The following is a 20,600-nucleotide window of genomic DNA, read 5'->3' as shown; positions in this document are numbered from 1 at the left end:
CAAATTGCAGTCTATTTGGTATTTCTATTGCGCTTTGATATCTTAATTAAGTGAAATTATCTTAATTATGAAACATAGGATGAGTTAATCATTGAAAACCCATGCAGATGAAAGCAATGTAAAATTTTGTCTGTAAAGGTACTACAGAATGACTAAATTATGCACTCTGTGGAATATTCTGTTAAGTATCAGATGACTTAGAGAACTCAGAGTAAATTCTGAGATTTGAACAAGATCCCACTGAAGTCAGTGGCAGTCTCTCCATGGACTTCATTCATGTTTGGCTTCAGAATAATTCAGGTACTATCTATTCACTTTTTATCACTAGATAACTGGATATCTTCTGAACTCAAAGCCAACTGAATAATACCGATGCTCTTCAACTTTCCTAAAAATCCATGTCTATTATTTGCTCTCAGTTTTCTGTCTTATTTCTTCTGACATATTTTATTAATCTATTTGCTTTCCAAAGAGGGCCCACATTTGGATTTTTCTCATTCTGAATGCAGCTGAAATACCTCCAGGCATACTCCTCTGCCAGTCTTTCAACACCATTCAGCAACTGAATTCATATCAGGAAAAGAGAGTCCTAGTCTGACTCTGATTTAGTACAACCAGTAGTCTGACTATTAATTGGAGCATTATACACCATACACAGAAATTTGGTGGGTATTTTTATTGTTACACAACTCTTAGTTGGTTGCATTGTCAGGAGAGTGTTACTGTAGCTGCACAGTACCATCATGGTTTTGGAAAACCTATGGAGACTACTGCTACAGATAAAGGTATTTTTGGCTTATTGGGAAGCAAACATATAGATTTCTTGAACTCTCTGAAGAACTACTTCATGAGAGAAGAGGCTTTCCACTGGAAAAATAAGACATCTTTAGGACTGTCTTTGACATGTGATTGAGCCATGACCTTCTCTTTAGTTCATGCTCACAACTATGATCATAGAACCACAGAATTAATAAGGTTGGAAGAGAACTCAAAGATCATCAAGTCCAACCTGTCACCCAAGACCTCATGACTACTAAACCATGGCACCAAGTGCCACATCCAATCCCCTCTTGAACACCTCCAGGGATGGTGACTCCACCACCTCCTTGGGCAGCCCATTCCAGTGGCTAACAACTCTCTCTGTGAAGAACTTTCTCCTCACCTCCAGCCTAAACTTCTCCTGATGCAGCTTGAGACTGTGTCCCCTTGTTCTGGTGCTGGTGGCCTGGGAGAAGAGACCAACCTCCTCCTGGATACAAGCACCTTTGAGGTAGTTGTAGACAGCAAGAATATCTCCCCTGAGCCTCCTCTTCTCCAGGCTAAACAATCCCAGCTCCCTCAGCCTCTCCTCATAGGGCTTGTGTTCAAGACCTCACACCAGCCTCATTGCCCTTCTCTGGACATGTTCAAGTGTCTCAATGTCCTTTTTAAACTGAGGGGCCCAGAACTGGACACAGGACTCAAGGTGTGGCCTAACCTGTGCTGAGTACAGGGGCACAATGACTTCCCTGCTCCTGCTGGCCACACTATTCCTGATGCAGGCCAGGATGCCATCGGCCTTCTTGGCCACCTGGGCACACTGCTGGCTCATATTCAGCCCACTGTAAATCAGTACCTACAGGTGCTTTTCTATTTGGCTGCTCTCCAGCCACTCTGACCCTAGCCTGTAGCACTGCATGGGGTCGTTGTGGCCAAAGTGCATCACCTGGCACTTGGACTTGTTAAATGTCATCAAGTTGGACTCTGCCCATCTGTCCAGACAGTCAAGGTCCCTCTGCAGAGCGCTTCTATGCTCTAACTGAACAACACCCGCTCCCAACTTGGTGTCATTTGCAAATTTACTGATGACTGACTCAACCCCCTCATCCAGATCATCAATAAAGATGCTAAAGAGCATGGGGCCCAGCACTGGTCCTTGGGGCACACCACTAGTGACTGGCCACCAGCTGGATGTGGCACCATTCACCACCACTCTCTGGGCTTGGCCCACTAGCCAGTTCCTAACCCAGCATAGAATGGTCCTGTCCAAGCCACAAGCTGACAGCTTGGCCAGCAGTTTGCTGTGGGGAATGGTGTCAAAAGCCTTGCTGAAGTCCAGGTAGACTACATCCACAGTCTTTCCTACATCCACCAGGTGGGTCACCTGATCATAGAAGGAGATCAGGTTGGAGAGGACCTGCCCTTCCTAAATCCATGTTGGCTGGACCTGAGCCCTTGGCTATCCTTCAGGTGCATAGTGATTGCCCCCAACATGATCTGCTCCATAATTTTCCCTGTCACAGAGGTCAGGCTGGCAGGCCTGTAGTTTCCGGGTTCCTCCATCTGACCCTTCTTGTGGATGGATCTGACGCTCACACATGTATCCATTTAAATGAGGTTCCAGTATAAAAAACATGGAGAGAATTTTGTACAGACTAAATATCTAAATAGAGCATTAACCTAAATTCTCAAATTAGTGGACACAATTCCAAGATCTAATTCTTTATGAAAAATAAGTCAGTGTTTAGTATTTAAGACACAGCTGGTACTATTTCAAAAGGAAATGTTGAATCTTCCACATCAAATAAAGATATCTAAACCATAACCTCTCTGAACTGTTCTCCTAACTGATTTCAGAAGTTCCATGTTTCAGTCATGCTACACAATAATAAAAATTATGGCATTGCATAAAACTTCTTTCAGGGACAAGAGAATCATCAAAGACATCTCTAATTTTTTAGTACTAGCTTTCTGAACAGAATATTCTTCCATTCATTGCTTGTCATCAAATTTACATCTCTTCATTCTAAGCATATATATACTACCTCCCAGAATTTCGCACTTACACCTGTCAGCTGTGCCCTTCTTCATTGAAATTACAGCTCCTTTTTCTCACTTCTTTTTCATATTATAAATTCCACGTGATATTCTGTAAAGCTGAATCATATTTCTTCCCACAACCATTTTTACATTCATTCACATGTGCATAAATTATGTGGACACAATATGATAGAATGGTGTCAATGTTTTTCTATATCCCAACAAAAATGCAGTATTGTAACTTAGTCTGCTTCAGAGGTTTAAATTTTAATGCTTTCTTCTTTTCAGATAGCAGGTCTATCTAAATATAGACAGGTTTCTTAAAGCATAGACTGTGTAGTATAGTCACCTAAAGAAACAATCTGATTGCTTTTCTGCATGTTTTGTTGTTGGAGCTTAATACACATGAGATAATGAATAAAATTATAAAATTGTTAAACTGAATTTTGCATCTTAACATTTATTTTGAAATCAAACTTGCAGTATAGATTTGTAAGATAGTACAGCTGCTTGTTGTGTCTTTAACACTTTTTGAACTATGTTCTTCATACATTGCAAATGTAGTTATAATGTAGTAAATGCCTACTCTGTGACTAATTGTACCTCTAGCAACCTAATGTAGAGACTCAATGATATTTCGGATTTGCAAGAGACCATAGCCACTTTGATGACATTCACAGTTGCTTCAGTGGATTCCCAAAAGTTATGAAGTTAAACATTTGAATAAATCTTCTCTTCATCCCTTGTCTTGTTTGGATCACAACATAAAGCTATTATCATTCTGAGACAAGGAAGAATAATGACTGTCAAGGCTTTGGAAAGGCAGCACTTGGGTGATAACAGATATTACAAGATAATAGATACTGTACTTGTTATTGTCATAGGGTACTCCAAAAACCCCTTCTTCCTCCTCCATCTGTGGAGGTTTGAATGGAGGAAGAAAAAGGCACAAAATTCCTTTCCCCTCCTGCTGTGGGCTTGAACATGTGAAGGTAAAAAGGTGCCTTTCCTCCTGAGAGCTAAAGTCCCACATGTGTATTCACTCATGGGAAAGCCCACACTGGAATCTGGAAATGTGATTGGCTGGATTCTTCATATCCAGTATATATTGGCACTGGGCACATTTTCTGGTGAAGATCTTAAATAGAGTGACCAGAAAGTGGACTTGGACTAATTTTGGGATTCACTATATTTGTGATGAAATTGGAGAGATTTGCCTGCAGAACCCAGACCTGGCTTCTTCCCTGACCTGCGTACCCTGTGTTCCTGCTCCCTACCTTGTGCTGGAGCAACCCTTACTCTGCTGTAAACTGCAGCTGTTCACTGAAACACACTAGCAGTATGGCTTCTCTTGAGCACCAAAGGTAGTGCTACTTCATGAGATTTGCCTCACAGGAGCTGTGTCTGGAGACAGTTAAACTTTGGCAGGGTCCATTTTATTTGGATTTATGCCACGTGATTCACAAATTGGATTATAAACTTGCAGTTCCAGACACTGCTGCTTAAGGAGAGATCCAGGGACCACCTGCAAATTCCTACTTCACCCTCATGAGTAAAATCCATCACTTGGCTTTTTCCTAGGGTCCTGGCTTGCCTCTAATTTCTAAGTGGGGTAAAGCAATTTTTAAAAATTTTTTAAAGTGTTTCAGAAAAGAGGTACAGTGTAAGGATGGAAAAAAATACTAATTATGGAACTGTAAGCTTATCTCTGAGCTGCAGTTATTGGAATTACAAGGAGAAAGAGGCTATATGCCAACTATATACTGTATAGACCTTTAATGGCACATGATTAATAACAGCCTGAACATGAGCCAGCGGTGTGCCTGGGTGGCTGGGAGGGCCAGTGGTGTCCTGGCCTGCATTAGGAATGGTGTGGCTAGTGGGAGCAGGGAGTTCATTGTGCCCCTGTGCTCTGCATTGCTTGGGCCGCACCTTGAGTACTGTGTCCAGTTCTGGGCCCTTCAGTTTAGGAAGGACATTGAGTTCTTCACCGAGTGAGTCGTTCGTCATTGGAATGGGCTGCCCAGGGAGGTGGTGGAGTCACCATCCCTGGAGGTGTTTGGGAGGAGATTGGACATGGCACTTGGTGCAATGGTCTAGTCATGAGGTTTGTGGTGACAGGTTGGACTCGATGATTCTCGAGGTCTCTTCCAACCTTAGTGATACTGTGATACTTTGTGATACAGTTTATGTAATTTAGCTTAAAAATTCTGCTTTCTGGTTTCTATATCATCAGTATGTATAAACAGGCTTTGAAATCATTCTCCTTTGAGGATTCCACCATATATAATCTCAGGGATACTAACAGCTGGATCTAAAAATAAAAGATACCATATTGGCAAATAAATAAATAAAAATTTTAAAAAGTATTCAACAAAACAGCAGTAATCTGAAAGGAGGGAAGAATAATGAAAATTCAGAGAAAAAGAAATAAAAGTTAGAAGGAAAGAAAATAAAATTGTACAGAGGAGACTGTGAAAGAACCGATACATATACCTACTGCATCACAGATGTGAACAGAAAGACAGCAGAACCTTTTAAAAATGCAGTATTTCACTGGGCAAATTCTTATTTTAATACTTCACTGAACAGAAGAAAAAAATCACCAAATAAAAGCAAAGAAAATAAGATAATATAATTTGATACTACAATATCTACACTTAAATAATTTTCAGTCAAAATCTCTTGTGCTTCACAATAACTATTTATTGCCTTGTTTGGGAAAAAAAAAAAAAAGAAAAAGAAGCAGCTTCCCTGTTTGGGCAGATTACACATAACTGTCAGAGTGTGGAAACGCTTTTCACCTTCCTAGACAACATGGGGTATACAATACTGAACAAAGTAGAGTCATGATACAGTCCAATGTTAGTCTACTATCTCTCTAATATTTGCATAGTTGGATTATTTGATCATGCAAGTACCAAGTACAACTCACTAGTGGTGAAAGATCACTGAAGGAATCAGACTGAGGTGGCCTAATGATAAGGAGGAAGTGTCAGGGGACAGTGATTACCATCAGTATTAATAATTACCATTATCTGTATCTTTTTTGTGTTCTTTGCTTCAGCAGCTCACAGTTAAGAAAAGAAAGCTAAACTTTATGTAATAATAATCTATATCTACAAACTGTAAATGTCAGGTTTTCATGACAAACAAACAACAAAAAAGCCCAAACCAACTAAAACAAAAAAAACCCGAACAAACAGCACAACCAAACCCCAAACCAATCAAACAAATGAAAATATAAAATACGGCTTCTTTTAATTAATCACAGGGGATATCACTTTATTTCAGAAGTCATGGAACTCTTAGTCTCAAATAAAACTGCAATGTTCAGTTATTTTGTTGTGATATGTTTTACTTGTAATGGACTGTTACATAGTGAAAATTTGAAAACAAATCTGACTCCTATATTTATAAAGAATAACCTTATTATTTATCAATATTTCAAATTACTTAAGTTACTGACTGCTGATTAGTTCTGTGTTGAAGATTTGTGGTTCCTGTTTCTTCTTTGAATTGTTAACAGGTGTTTTGTATTCATACAAACATGTTTTGTAACATATAAACTCCCTCTAAACATAGCAGGACAAAATCTAATCAGAGATTAAAAATTAACTAACAAATAAATAGCCAAATAAGCACAGTTTCCCTGAATTAAGAATATTTAGTTTCTTAATCACTGACAGTGGCGTAGACTGCTCTCAGTTGACAATGTAGTTAAGTCCATCTTCACATCTAAACGAATTTTTTTTCAAGTACTCTTGTATTTTTCACCTTCCAATCACTTCTCATCTCACTGAACTGGAATAAATAGTGAGCTCGCATAGTAGCCTTTTCTGTAATGAAATACAGACAATAAGAGAAATACTGCAGACATGCATATCAAGAAACTGCTTCCTGCAGTTCACAAATACAGCTTCAGAAATTTATAGCAAGTAGCTGACCATCCTGATAAATATGTATACCCCAAGAATACCTGAATCCGGGCCTAACGGATTTGTTAATTTTAAAGATTTAATTTTCTGAAGCTCTGGTATAGAACAAACAGTGTCAGATGTGAGAAAAATTAAATGTAGCTTTCAGTTTACCTCCTGAATTTTCATAATCTGCCCCGTATTTCTCACAGCACTGTAAACTGACATTGCTATTTTTTCCCTCTATCTTCACCTTGTTAGCTTGAAAATTTGAAAGCTGAAGCATAACAAAATCTGATGTGTAATTCAAATAATAGTATTTTCCTTTGCTGACTCCAAATCAAAACAAGTTGAAGACTCTGGGAAAAGTGCTAAGACAGGTAAAAGAGAAGAGATATACCATTCAATAACAGTAATGCTCTTAGAGAAATTGTTTGCAATTTTTCAGTATAATTTTTTGTTAATCTGTTGAAATTGTTCCATTCCATAGCAATTTGTTAACAAATTATTCTGAAGTCTTGAGAACATTGTTGTGCAGATACTGTTGTTGCTATTTCAGCACAAATAGCATTTCTGTCTTACTTGATACTGAATCATTATTGTAGGAAGAAAAAATATTTTTAAAATGTGTCTGTTCTCCTTAAGCACTGTGCATTTGGTTCTTTGTTGTTCCCTGATCTGCTATTCCAATGGTAAACTAGACTAGAAAGAAACATACATCAAGGATACATGCATGTTATGCATGTTATCAGTAACTTCCTTGCATGTTGTAAGACACAGCTGTTAGTTAAGCACACAGATGTCCTGAAAGCGGAGACCAGTATAAAAGTCAGCATACCTTTAAGACCTCTGATCCAGCCACCAGGATGAAGTATTCTTCTCAGTCCTCTTTCCCATCTTTCTCCTTATCCATAGGAACACTACGGTAGGAATAGGAAACTATCTTACCTTAACTAACTTGGTGCTTTCCTGAGAATAGCATTTACCTCCAGAATCAGCAGAAAGTGAACTGAAAGTGTGCACAGATTGCAAACTGACTTCACTTCCTCAGTCCATATGAAAAAAAACACACCAACCAACAAATATTATTTAAGAAAGGCCATCATATCACATCCTTCAAGCTGGAGCAGAAGAGCAATTTCTGTTTTCTGTGCTCAAATCACACTGTCTCAATCAGAGAGGGAAGGCAGGCACAAAAGTTTTCATATCTAGGGAACTGTTATGAATAAGAGTAAATAAGGTGAGAAAATTTATAAATATTTATTTACAAATTAGCTCTACTTCTCTGATAAAGTAATAAAAAGTTCATAAAGGTTTGGTTGTTCAGTTGTGGCTTATCTTCACAATAATAATGGTTACAGATAGTTTGAGAATAGTATTTGGAAAAGATCAGTTGAAAAGTAGCAGTAATACCCCACTTAAAAAGGGAAGGATCTTTCTGGAGACTTTAAAAACATATCAAATACAACACCATTTGCTGATTGTGGAAATTCCTCTTTTTGTCTCTTTTTATCAGAGAATTCTCCTGAACTGCCACAGCTGTTAACCTACCTGTGTGGGAAGGGAAAAACCATAGACAGAACACAGAAACTCCCTCCCAAGGAGAATCCCCACCTGGATTCCCCCAAAACCCCTCTCTCTCCCCTTTCTTGTCCAAGGGCTAATTGGATAGAAAAAGGATTAAAAGAGAAATGGATATTAAGGGAAATTTCATTAGTTCAAAGCAGTTGTTAAGAAAAGTTAGTTTTCTTATCTCATAAGTTTCAGTCCAAGTTCAGGTGCATGCAGGCTGGCCAGGAACAGAAAAATAGGCTGAAGAGCAGACTGAACTCAGAATTTAAGTTCTTAAAGCCACATTTCTACTGCTCTACCAACAAAATTCGTTTAGAATTATCTTTGTTTTCCTTTCTTAGTCTTAAACATTTCAGCTAGAGAATTCTGTAGCTGTCCCTTTCTCAAAGGCATAGCCTGAAACTGTCACAATATCTTACCGTGCCTGGCAGGGCACATGGCTTGGGAGAAGGGCTCATGAGTCTACTGAACCACAGCCCTGGGTGGGGGAGGTGTCTCACCCTCCTGGCTCCCTCTATCACAGCTTCTATGCTTCTCTGCAGCCCTGCTTCATGGGATGGTGAAGGGGCTTTGGATGTACTGCCACAAGAATATTGTGCTTCTTGCTGGGGCAGAACTTGAAGGCTTTTATGACACTTCTTTTTTTCCCTTTTTTTCCATAGAAAACTGTGAAACACAATTACCAGAAGGATTTGCAGTGACTTCACACAGAATCACACAGAATTGTCAGGGTTGGAAGGATTATCTACTTCCAATCCCTCTGTCATGGGTAGGGATGCCCTCCATTAGATTAGGTTGCCCAGAGCCACATCCTGCTCCAGAGGTGGAGCTTCTATCACCTCCCTGGGCAACCTGTTCCAGTGTCTCACCACCCTTATGGTGAAGAACCTCTTCCTGATGTCTAATCTAAATGTACCCTCCTCTAGCTTGGATCCATTCCCCCTAGTCCTATCACACCCTAAAAACATCCCTCCCCAGCTTTCTTGTAGGGCCCCTTCAGATATTGTAAGGCCACAATAAGGCCTCCTAGGAGCCTTCTCCAGAGTGAACAATCTCAGTTCTCAGCATGTCCTTATAGGAGAGGTACTCCAGCCCTCTGATCATCCTTGTGGCCCTTCTCTGGACACATCCCAGCACATCCATATCCTTCTTATAATAGTGGACACAGTACTTCAGGTGGGGTCTCAAGAGAGCAGTGTAGAGGGGGAGAATCACCTCTCTCAACCTGCTGGCCACGCTTCTCTTTATGCAGCCCAGGATACAGTACAGAGATATTTTACATCAAGTTATTTGAGTGATTTCCAGTTTATGACAAACAAAGAAACCTCATTACATTCATAGACTCTGAAAGAAGAAAAAAAAAAAGCTGTCTGAGGACTGTTTTCCAATAGGAGAAATGTAAGGGACAAAATAATTTAATTTGATACATGGAGAATACTGGTAAATATAGCACTGATACTAGATACTTTTCAAAGCTTACATGTGTTATCATTTCTACCCCTATTATTATTAGATTGTCTGTTGTTAATAAACCCCTAAGAATTAGCCATTTTATGTAAGAACACTGAATCCTTGAGATCAATTAATTCTTTTGTGTTATCCTTTAAAAGTAAAGCTTCAAAATTAAATATAACTGAAGTTGAACTATCCAAACCTCTGAATAATTAAGGCTTTAACTAGCCAGAGTTAAACAAAGATTATGCTGACTTCTTATAAAGAACTTTAACACCTTAACTACTATTTCCCTGTAATGATATTCAAATATTCAGATTTTTTCATGTTCTTTGTGTCCCACTGTCACAACTCCGTATCCCAATCCAAGGTTCCCTTGCAATAAATTAAGATGAAATGACACCAAACAGCTGATGAATTATGTTTATTAGAACCAATGAAAACTATCAGCCACTTGCACCTTACAGATGATTGGTTGGACCAGAAAAGAGGGCAAATGGGAAGAAAAAGGAGAGGAAAAAATATATATAGAGAGAATTAAGAAGTAAGAGAGAAAGTAAGTCTTCACCACCTTTGGTTCTCATCAGGTCTGACAGGAATAATCCAAGTTCTGTGGTGGTGTATAAACTAGACGGGTTTTCTTTGGTAGAGGTAACATGTGGGCTCCAGAAATTGTGGTCCTTTTATAACCTTTTTAGCGAGGTGGAGGAGAGAGGGGGAAAGCGGGGGGGGGGGGGAGGGGGGAGGAGGAGAGAGGGGGCAGGGAGTAGGGGGGAGGAGAAGGGAGGGAGGAGAGGGGAGGGGAAAGGAGGGGGAAGGGGGGAGGGGTGTCTCTCCAAATCACTAAGAGAAGTGCGTACCATGTCCCTACAGTGCAATGTCTGTCACTGGCCTTTCTGAGGTGCTGTTGCAGTGGTTTTAATATAAGGAAAGAGGGAATTCCTGCCTCCACAGAAATTGTCTCTTTTCATTGCCAGGCCAACAACTCTTCTCCAGAGCTATTAAGGGCCATTACCTTGTCTATTCAGATCAGGTATGTCACACATTGTTTTGAGAAAATAGTCATTGGACTTTCATATCCAAACAGAATTGAATTTTCATAATCAGATTCTACAGTTTTGTCCCGGGTTAACACAGCCCCCTGTCACAAGGTCCCCAGCCCCAACACAGACAGTTAGGAAAAATAATGCAAAAAATACCAAACAACCCTGGACTGAGATAATACAATGCACAATTACCTTAGCCTACTTGCAGAAAACATGCAGCAAAATGCTGAAGCAGCAGCAGAAGCCAGCAATTAAACGGTTCCCCCCACCCAAGCATGCATAAGACAATCAAAAAAGGGGAAAAAGACCTGAATCCAGACCTGGAAACCAGAAGCAGCATCTGAAACATGTAGCCCCTCATGTTACAATCTGAACTTTAAGCATCATGACTTTGCTCCAGCCAGCACTTTCATTGTGAAGCCGACATCATGGCAGCATGGCATTGAATATCATCAGCAGATTTAACTCAACCCATGACAAGTTTACTACTGTAGGAGGGTTTATTTGATGTGAATTTATTTTTCAGTACTGAAGTAAAATTCAAGACCTCAAATTGGCCTCTGTCCAGTACTTTAGACCATTCTAGGGTTCCAGATCCTTAATTTTTTGAAGTATAGGTTCTATTATCTATGACAATAACTTCATGAGTTATTTTATCATAAATATTCTTAAATGCATTTAAAGGCATTCTGTAGCAGTTCAGGCTGGGTGCTTCCTGGACTGTCACATAAGTTACACCTCTGGTGTCCTGAGTGTCCAACCCAGTAGATAAACACAGGAAACAGCGTATTTCTACCCACAAATCCTGGACCCTATAAGTTCATCTGCAAAGTCATTCTATGATTCTCTTCCTCTTTGTTTCCTCTCTGTTCTCATAAGAGACGCCCTCTTATTGGTAACAGTGGGGGAGTATCTCAAGGTCTCTTAGGCCTGTTTAGACCTAATACTAAGATAAGAAGCAGGGAGGTAGTCTCAGGCCTGGCCAGCCTGGGACTAGCCTAGCAGTGGAGTGGAAGAAAGAGCCCTGGGGGTTTTGAGTACACCCTCAGGTGGGGAGAAGGGAAGTGCTGGGGTGCCTTTGGGTGTGGTGTAAAGGACTCTCTATGTTTTGTGACATCTTTGCTGCTATGCTTTGCAGTTTCTGTAACATATCAATTGCTTTTTCCATTTAAACATTCCATCACTCTCTAATCCATTTGTTTGTCATTCTTTTGTGCCTTTTGGGGCAATAGATGATCTGTCCCATTCTAAGCCAGGACACCTTCAAAATGTGAAGTCCCTAGTAATGTATGAAGTCCCTTGAAAATTGTTTATTTATTTGTTTGTTTGTGTATTTTCTTCACTGTATACACAGCATACAATTTTGGGGGTATCTTTTTTCCTTATCTGTAGCTGGAGACATGGAATACACTTCCAGAATGGTTAAGTTTAGAAAGGACTGCCGAGGGGCCATCTTCCTGCAGTCGTCTTCATGGCACAGAAAATTTTTTCCTATTATTTCATACCATGCTATCTGAAGGCTAAATGAATCCAATCCATTTTCCTGGTTGCTGTGCAAATGGAATATGTTTGACTAAGATATCTAATGTAAAATTCAGAAAACAAAAAAAGGAAGAAGTAAAATTAAAAAAAAATTAATCTGATACAAAACTCCACCACACTAGATTAGCATCTTCATAATCAGATTGCAAGGTAAGATTCTCACCACTTTGGTTCAATTTCTGGCCAAAACTAATTTCATTCTTGACCACAGTACTGCCAAGTAATGTAACTTGAATGACAAAATTTAAGAACAGACCCTTTGTATTCTTCCTTAATGTCTCCTGACTCAAATTTTAATTAGGAAGGCATTCTATATACACCTCCTAGGGGTATGGTTTTCCATCCAGTTGTCCTGAACACATTGATTACCAGTTATCTTGCCTTTGTTTATTGCTTTGAGGAGGAATTTTACTTTTTTCTCTCTTTTTTTTTTTTTTTAATCAGACACCTAACACTCTTTATGCACTCAATAAAAAGTAGGAAAAGCCCAGAACCTCACACAGAATTAAGGATTCATGTCTATAAGTCCATTGATAAAACATTATGTTCATAGTACTTAAGTCTCAGATGTTTCACCCTTGAATCCATGGTCCCTCAAAGAAAAGACAGCTTTATATAAATTTTAACAATTTTTTTATAAGGCCAGGTTGAGCTAATAACACATTCTGGTAGCAAATTTTTCTTACTTTTCCCATGTAAAATTAAGCTATTTTGCTAAATAATTAGAAGAAATAAAACCAAAACAAAACACCTACAACTGACTTTTCTTTCCCTTCTACACTTCGTGTAATGCTCTAATTATTATCATCTTTCTTAAATATCAAACAAAAAAGCAAAAAAGCCCTGCATGTGGTGAGTGTATTCTGCATTCATCTTCTGGGGAAGTAGTGTGTCAAGACTATGTTCTTGTGTTATTGTTATATTGTTGTTGTTTGGGTTTCAGAGTTTGGGGTTGGGTTTTTGTTTGTTTTTCTGAAGCCATATAGAAGTTTTTATAAATGTATATAATAAAAGAACATATTAAACAAATGACATTTTGGCTAATCATTTGCTTATGTACAATTGATAACATATTTTCACTTTAACTTGTAGACATTTTCATGTCATCTGTAGCTGCAGTTACAAGATTGAATTTTGAAGAGTCACTCCCTCCTCAATCAAGTTGCACTATTCTTACTCCATATATCAATTCAAAATGAGCACAGAGGGTAGCAGAAGAAAAACCTTAATTTGCTACAAAAGAAGCCAATTAACAATCTAATTTAGTGCTAATTGCAACAGCAGGCCTCATCATAGTTTAATCAACACCTTGCTAGAGCAATCTGAAAGAAAAAGATAGGCATTGATTTTATTCACAGACAGAACCGTATTGACACATTTCAAGCTCTGAAACAACTTACATTCACAACAGACTAGAGTTGTTCCTTTACATACAAACTGTTCTACAAAATTTAAAAGGATTTAGCCCTAAGAAAGTAAGGAAATACCTGATATGCATTCTCTGAATATACTAAGGAACAAAGCTGTATGTTCTATTAAATTTCTTCCATTTTTGTACCTAGATCTAAATCTTGACTTTGTTCAATTTGTCTTTTAAAGACAAATCAGGTAATCACATTACTCTGTAGTTGTAATATTGGCTTCTACATGAATAAAGCTAATCAAAAACTTCCTCATATATGAGTGTGCTGGGTTGAGGCAGCCCCTCTCCCTGCCACAGGCAGAAATGAACAACTCAAACGGATTGCAAAAGTGATGGAAATTTTAAATAGAAAGCAGTGAATGTTTACAGAAAACCAGAAGCGCAGTGACAAAGATTCCAAAACAGGCCCAGGAACATCCCATCCCCACCTGGGGATGCACCCAAGACTCCCAGGGCTCCTTCTTCCCCCCCACTGCTAGGCTAGTCTCAGCTGGCCAGGTCTGAGACTGCCCATCCCCCTGTGGCCTTGGGCCTAGCCAGGCCCAAAGCCAGCAGACATCTCCCCCAGTTACTGGCTGACGGAGGAGGAAGAAAGAGGAAGTGCTAGACCCTGCACTGGATCTTACAGTGGTACAAAGAATTATGGTAAGAAATACCTAATTTCCTGTGTCCACCCCTCTGGGCTGGACTTCTGGACACAGGAAGTGAACACAGCATGGGGCACCCAGCTCAAACTGCAACATGCCACCCCTTATTTCATACCATAATCCCTGCACCCAAGCATATCATCAAATCAGAAATCTTCTGATGACATGTCCGGCGAAGTTCATATCTTCATCTGGGCGTCCACTCAAACAGTCTCTCATTCAGGCTCAAGTGTCAGTCCATTCCAGTTCTTCTTTCATCCAATAGAACCTCCCAGCGATGCAGAGTTCACTCTTCTGCATTGCAGGCTCTTCATGGATCCTTTGGACATTCTGGGCACCTGAAAAAGCCTCACAACTTCTCAACCAAACCTTTATTTCTATCTGTATTTACTCAGTGGCATCTTTCCACCCCTGGCGCAAGCCAGTCAGACCAATCAGGCTCTAACTGCTTTTCCACCCCTCCAGGAAAATAGCACGCTGACACCCAAGACCCCCAGGGCTCCTTCTTCCCCCCCCCCACTGCTAGGCTAGTCTCAGCTGGCCAGGTCTGAGACTGCCCATCCCCCCGTGGCCTTGGGCCTAGCCAGGTCCAAAGCCAGCAGACATCTCCCCCAGTTACTGGCTGACGGAGGAGGAAGAAAGAGGAAGTGCTAGACCCTGCACTGGATCTTATAGTGGTGCAAAGAATTATGGTAAGAAATACCTAATTTCCTGTGTCCTGTGACTTCTGGACACAGGAAGTAGACACAGCAGGAGGCACCCAGCTTAAACTGCAACATGCTCACTTCGGCAGCACATATACTAAAATTAGAATGATGCAGAGAAGATTAGCATGGCCCCTGCACAAGGATGACATGCAAATTCATGAAGCATTCCATATTTTTGTGGAGATTATATTGGGTTGAACTGAGCTGGAGTTAATTCTCCTCACAGCATCATTCTGGTGCTGTGTTTTTTGCAGCAGTAGTTGATAACACATCAGTGTTTTGGCTACGGCTGAATCCGGTATCCAGGCTGTGTCCTTTCAACATTTCCCTGCCCCAAGAGTACATTGAGGGGTGGGCAAAATCTTGGGAGGGGACACAGCTGAGCCAGCTGACTCAGACTGGCCAAAGAGGTATTCCACACCATATGATGTCAGCTCAGGTATAAGAAGGAAGTGAAAGAAGGAAGTGGGGGGATTTGTCTATAGCGTTTATCCTCCTGAGGAACTACCAAGCTTAGAGAGCCCTGCTTCCCGAGACCAACCACCGTCCTGCTGATGGGAAGTAGAGACTAACATCTCTCTCTCTCTGCTTTCTTTTGCTTCCGCACGGTCTATTGCTGTTTGCTTATTAGTGTTATTAAATTGTTCCTATCTTATCCCCAGCTTCTGTTATATTTTCTTTCCCTTCTTTCCCTGTTGACTTAAGAGGGGTAGTGATAGAGTGGCTTGGTGGGTATCTGACCTCCAGGCCAGACCAAACCACCACAATGAGTGCATCCTTATTAAAAAGTATTGACAATTTTTACCTGCAGCTGTCATTTAAATCACAGAATCACAAAATAAACCAGGTTGGAAAAGACCTTTGTGATCAAGTCCAACCTATCACCCAACACCATCTAATCAACTAAACCATGGTACTAAGTTCCTCATCCAGTCTCTTCCTAAACACCTCTAGTGATGGTGACTCTACCACCTCCCTGGACAGACCATTCCAATGGCAAATCACTCTTTCTGTCAAGAACTTCTTCTTAACATTCAGCCTAAACCTCCCCTGGCACAGCTTGAGACTGTGTCCTCTTGTTCTGTCCCAGGTTGCCTGGGAGGAGAGACCAACCCCCACCTGGCTACAACCTCCCTTCAGGGAGTTGTAGACAGCAATAAGGTCTCCTCTGAGCGTCCTCTTCTCCAGGCTAAGCAACCCCAGCTCCCTCAGCCTCTTCTCATAGGGCTTGTGCTCCAAACCCCTCCCCAGCTTTATTGCCCTTCTCTGGACACATTCAAGCAACTCAACATCTGTCTTAAACTGAGGGGCCCAGAACTGGACATAGTACTCAAGGTGCAGCCTAACCAGTGTTGAGTACAGGGGCAGAATGACTTTCCTGCTGCTGCTGGCCACAGTATTCCTGATACAGGCCAGAATGCCATTGGCCCTCTTGGCCACCTGGGCACACTTCTGGCTCATGTTCAGCCTACTATCAACCAGTACCCCTAGGTCCTTTTCTGCCTGGCCGCTCTCCAGCCACTCTTTCCCCAGCCTCTAGAGCTATGTGGGGTTGTTGTGGCCAATGTGTAGAACCCAGCACTTAGATGTGTTAAATCTCATGCTGTTGGACTCTGACCATCTGACCATCTTCTTGTGGATGGCCATCCCATTGATCAGTGTCCAGTTATCTGGGACCTCACTGGTGAGCCAGGATTGCTGAAAAATGGTCCAATGTTGAAAAATTGTTTCAAAGGTGATACACCCTCTTTTTCCCCCTTAATGTGTTCAGAAGCTCATTGCCCATCCAGGCCAGCTGTCTACCTCAGCAGCTCATCTTCCAGCACATTGATCACAGTATCACAGTATCACAATATCACTAAGGTTGGAAGAGACCTCAAAGATCACCGAGTCCAACCTGTCACCACAGACCTCATGACTAGACCATGGCACCAAGTGCCATGTCCAATCCCCTCTTGAACACCTCCAGGGATGGTGACTCCACCACCTCCCTGGGCAGCCCATTCCAATGACGAATGACTCTCTCCATGAAGAACTGGAACAGCCTGTTCTTGTACCTTCAAGGTTTCATTCTTGAAGTAGGTCCAGCCCTCCTGGACCCCTTTGTTTTTAAACAATGTCTGAAGTCCACCCCCTGGAAGTCCAGAGTGGAGGTTTTGTTGATGCCCCTCTTAGCTTGACTGCATATTGAAAACTCAACTGTTTCATTGTCACTGGACCCCAGGCAGCCTCTGACCTTACTCCTGGTAGGTTCACACAGCAGCTGGGATAAGAAGCTATCCTGCATAGACTCTAAAAACTTTCTAGACTGCCTCCTCTCTGCTGTGTTAAGTTCCAGGCAGATATCCAGCAGGGTAAAGTCACCCATAAGAACAAGGTCTGGTGATCTTGAGACAGCCTCTGGTTGCTTATAAAATAATTCATCAACCTCTTTATCCTGGTTGGGTGGTCTATAACAGACTCCCAATAGGATGTCAGCCTTTTTGGCCTTCCCTCTAATTCTCACCCTCAGGTACTTGACCTGATCATTCTTAATCCCTAGTTCCACAGTGGCTAGAGCCTCCCTGATGTACAGGGCCCCCTTCCACCCCTTCTCCCTCATCTGTCTCTCCTGAAGACCCTGTAGCCATCAGTTACTGCACTCCAGTCATGTGAGTCATCCCACCATGTTTCTGTGATGGTGACTACATCATAACATTCCTGTTGTACCAAGGCCTCCAGCTCCTCTTGTTTGTTATCCATACTGTGTGCATTAGTGTACATGCACTTCAGCTGGGCTGCTGGTTTCAAGCCTGATTCCTGCTTGCCAGGAATATTTCTAGTGATGAGGAGAATGGAGAATCTGAATCAGTTAAGAATAGAGCTAATAGGTTATTGGAAAGGCTGCTTTGAACGGTGCTGTTGGTGATTCTGGCAATCAGCCAGTGGTGGCAGCAGCAGCAGCGGCAGCACCTAACATGGTGGCTCCCATGTCCTCGGTGGCCATTAGAGAGGCAAAGTCATTTCCTTCTTCTTTGGCAGGACTGGAAGTGTCCTCTGCGGCAGCTGTGCCATCTCAAAACCTGTCAGCTTCTGTTAAGGCAGCTGTGAATTCAAACACAGCTCCAATCAAGCAAGTAGCAGCTTTAGACAAGAGAGGTGGAAGGTGCTGAACTGATCTAGGAGCCAATGGGGAAGAGCAGCAAGATACTGCTGCTGATGAGGGAACTTCGACTAAAAAAGAGCCTGCTGAGGAGGGAGAGAAGATTTGTCTTAAAGATATAGCTGAGTTATTGAGACCATCACTGAATGGAGATCCAGAAGGGCAAATTGCAGATCCGGGTAAGACAACAGCTAATGTAGGTGCTTACGAGATTAAAGACATCCTTAGGAGAGTGGCAGCAGGATTATGGGGACAGCATGTACAGGAAGATGAGACAGATGAGGAAGAGGATGATATTCAGAACATGACAGCCCCTCACCAAGAATTAAGACATGTGCGGAAGGATTGCATTGAAGCAGCGAATGATCCAGTTCTAGCTTGCCTTGGCAGATGTTTCAATACAGGTGCTCCAGCTCTAATGGTTGGAGACAAGTCAGCACCTCAGCTAGGAACTCTCTCAAAGGATAATGGAATAGATAGACATCTAGGCAGGTGTTTTGGTAAGGTTTCTCTGTGGACATGTCTTTTATTGGCAGCTCTCATGAGATACCCTTCCCAAGATGATCTTCCATGGAATCCAAAACCCTGGACTACCATGGATGAGGGAATTAAGCACCTGAGAGAATTTGCTGTCAGAGAGGTACTCTATGGTAACCATGGAACTGTGAATCCTGATGAAATTCCTGTAGGAACTGGTCTTGCTAAAAAGCTCATCAAACTTGCTCCTCCTAATTATGCTCCTATTCTGACAAGCAGAATTGTTGCAAGAAATTATCATGGAGCTCCTCCTACAGTTGGCCATTTCACTGATCAAATGAGGCAACTGGAGGATAGTCTCACATGTGTTTCTTTGGTTTGAGCCATTGAAACTCTGTCTGGTGAGATAAAGAATTGCGTGAAAGAGATGAAGGATGAATTTAAAAATGCCATATGCCAGTTGACACAAGGAAATAATTCCAATTCTTCCTCCAGATGGATACAAGTTTCATCTGTGAGGAATAGACATCCTCCAAGGAGGTCATACCAAAACAGGTCAAACCAAAACAGACCACCAAGGGAATCATGTGGGAGTATTTGGATAACACTGTGTGATCAGTTTGGTGAGAACATGAACAGGTGGGATGGCCAACCAACTTCTAATCTTTTCAGGAGACTGAAGGAACTGCAAAGTGGCAGAACCAGAGGTAGCAATACCAGAAGGGTATCTGTTACTTCCACAGTTTCCCAGAACAACTCTAATAGCTCCAACAATGGCTCCAATTCTAACACGGGACATTGTGCTCACTGCACATGTGTACATAGTGCCCATAATTAGGAGTGCCATGCCTCCTGTGCGGGGGAGGAGAGGGATAATGGAGTGTTGCAGTTTGAGCTGGGTGCCCCCCTGGTGTGTTCACTTCCTGTGTCCAGAAGTCCAGCCCAGAGGGATGGACACAGGAAATTGTGTATTTCCTACCATAATTCTTTGCACCACTATAAGATCCAGTGCGGGGTCTAGCACTCTCTCTTTTCTTCCTCCTCCTCCAGCCGGTAACTGGGGGAGATGTCTCCTGGCTTTGGGCCTGGCTAGGCCCAAGGCCACGGGGGGATGGGCAGTCTCAGGCCTGGCCAGCTGAGACTAGCCCAGCAGAGGGAGGGGGAAGAAGGAGCCCTGAGGGTCTCGGGTGTACCCTCAGGTGGGAATGGGATGCCTCTGGGTTTGCTTTGGGATCTTTCTTTGTCACTGCGCTTTGGGTTTTCTGTAAACATCCACTGCTTTCTATTTAAACTTTCATCACTTTTGCAATCCGTTTGTCTGAGTGTTTTATTCCTGCCCGTGGTGGGGAGAGAGGGGGCTGCCTCAACCCAGCACATTCTTGGTAGCAGAGGATGGTTGCTGTGGGGAGGGGGTCTGCCTCTAAACCCACCACATGGAGATAACAGACTCTATTGGGCTGTGTACATCCAGTGGCCTGGCACTTCAAAATTTCAGAAGTACAGGGCCTTGGTTAACACTCAGTGCATCAAAATGCCATCAAATTATCAGGGATCAGAGCCTATATTTATTCTGGGAGTCACTGGTGGATCTCAAGAGTTAACTAAGGTGGAGGTTGATATAAGCTTAAATCGTAAATGGTGGAAGAAGCATACAGTTGTGACAGGACCTGACTCACCCTGTATTTTGGGAACTGATTTTCTGAAAGAAGGGTGTTTCAAAGACTCTAAGGGTTACAAATGGGCTTTTGGAGTACCATCTGTGGAAGTTTATGGACAAAAATTGAAGCTGTCTGTTAGACCTGAGCTTTCTGATGAATCTGCAGTGGTGGCACAACATAAGATAGAGGACGTTAAATTGCTGGTTGCATCTCTAACT

At 41.8% G+C, this 20,600-nt stretch overlaps 1 non-coding gene across 1 annotated transcript; it reads left to right on the top strand.

The window, feature by feature from the left end:
- Positions 1-15,175: 15,175 nt before the first annotated feature.
- Positions 15,176-15,282, top strand: LOC128897509 (U6 spliceosomal RNA). The gene has a single exon (XR_008462428.1). It is a non-coding gene; the product is annotated as a U6 spliceosomal RNA (small nuclear RNA).
- The last annotated feature ends 5,318 nt before the right edge of the window (positions 15,283-20,600 follow it).

The sequence above is a fragment of the Dryobates pubescens genome, chromosome 10, assembly GCF_014839835.1.
Source record: "Dryobates pubescens isolate bDryPub1 chromosome 10, bDryPub1.pri, whole genome shotgun sequence".
NCBI classification, from domain to species: Eukaryota; Metazoa; Chordata; class Aves; order Piciformes; family Picidae; genus Dryobates; species Dryobates pubescens.
Note: the sequence above shows the minus strand (reverse complement) of the source record. Positions and strands in the feature narration are given on the sequence as shown.